This window comes from Diachasma alloeum, unplaced genomic scaffold (assembly GCF_001412515.2).
Source record: "Diachasma alloeum isolate Michigan unplaced genomic scaffold, Dall2.0 Dall_scaffold_00277, whole genome shotgun sequence".
NCBI lineage: Eukaryota > Metazoa > Arthropoda > Insecta > Hymenoptera > Braconidae > Diachasma > Diachasma alloeum.
Window position 1 is genome coordinate 226,357 of NW_021680416.1, and position 900 is coordinate 227,256.

The following is a 900-nucleotide window of genomic DNA, read 5'->3' on the forward strand; positions in this document are numbered from 1 at the left end:
TAGGAATCGAGGTTGTTGTGGGATGTAACGATTCACTAACAAATGCGATATTTATAAAACAATCACAGAATATTTACAAGACGTAGACTATATACAAAAAGTGAAGATAGATAATGTAAGGAGTAAGTGTTCACTCCTAAGTATTCGGCGGTCTGTGCCGGACTGAATATAATATTCGCAAAAGACGAGAATTCGGATACGCGTTACAATAGGTGCGAGTGAGAAGTATACATTTTATTGGCGCGTGACAGAGACCAATGATGTCACTGATGTCTAGTCGACTCAACTACGCACGTATTGTGTCCGTGTACTAATGCGTAAATGTGTTCATCTGTAGGTGAGCCACTAAAGGGGGTTGGGGGGATGGGGAAGGGCTTCGCCTAAAGAGATAGTAGTCAGGGTGGGCAGATATTTCAAAGCTCTGATAAGCAGGGGCCCCCTTTCGCATCGCTAAAATCAGCCAAAGTTGACGCTAATGTTGCCAGAAAATGAATTTTTGTCATTCCGGCCGTGAGGCAGCGCTTCACGGACGTGGAGCGGAGCGGAGCGTCCGTGAATCATAACAAAATAGTATATTTCGTCACTAGGCCGAAAGAAACTTTTCTGGCGAATATGAGTTTGCAGCCCGAGCCGAAGGCGAGGGCTGCAATCATATGAGCTAGAAAAGTTTTTTTTGGCCATATGACGAACAGTATTTTTTGTTATGACGGCCATAGGCAGAGATTCACGGACGCGGAGCGGAGCGTCCGTGAAGCGCTGCCTCACGGCTGGCAAGTTTCTTTCGGCCTAGTGACGAAATATACTATTTTGTTATGACGGCCTCGCCTTCGGCTCGGGCTGCAAACTCATATTCGCCAGAAAAGTTTCTTTCGGCCTAGTGACGAAATATACTATTGAAGG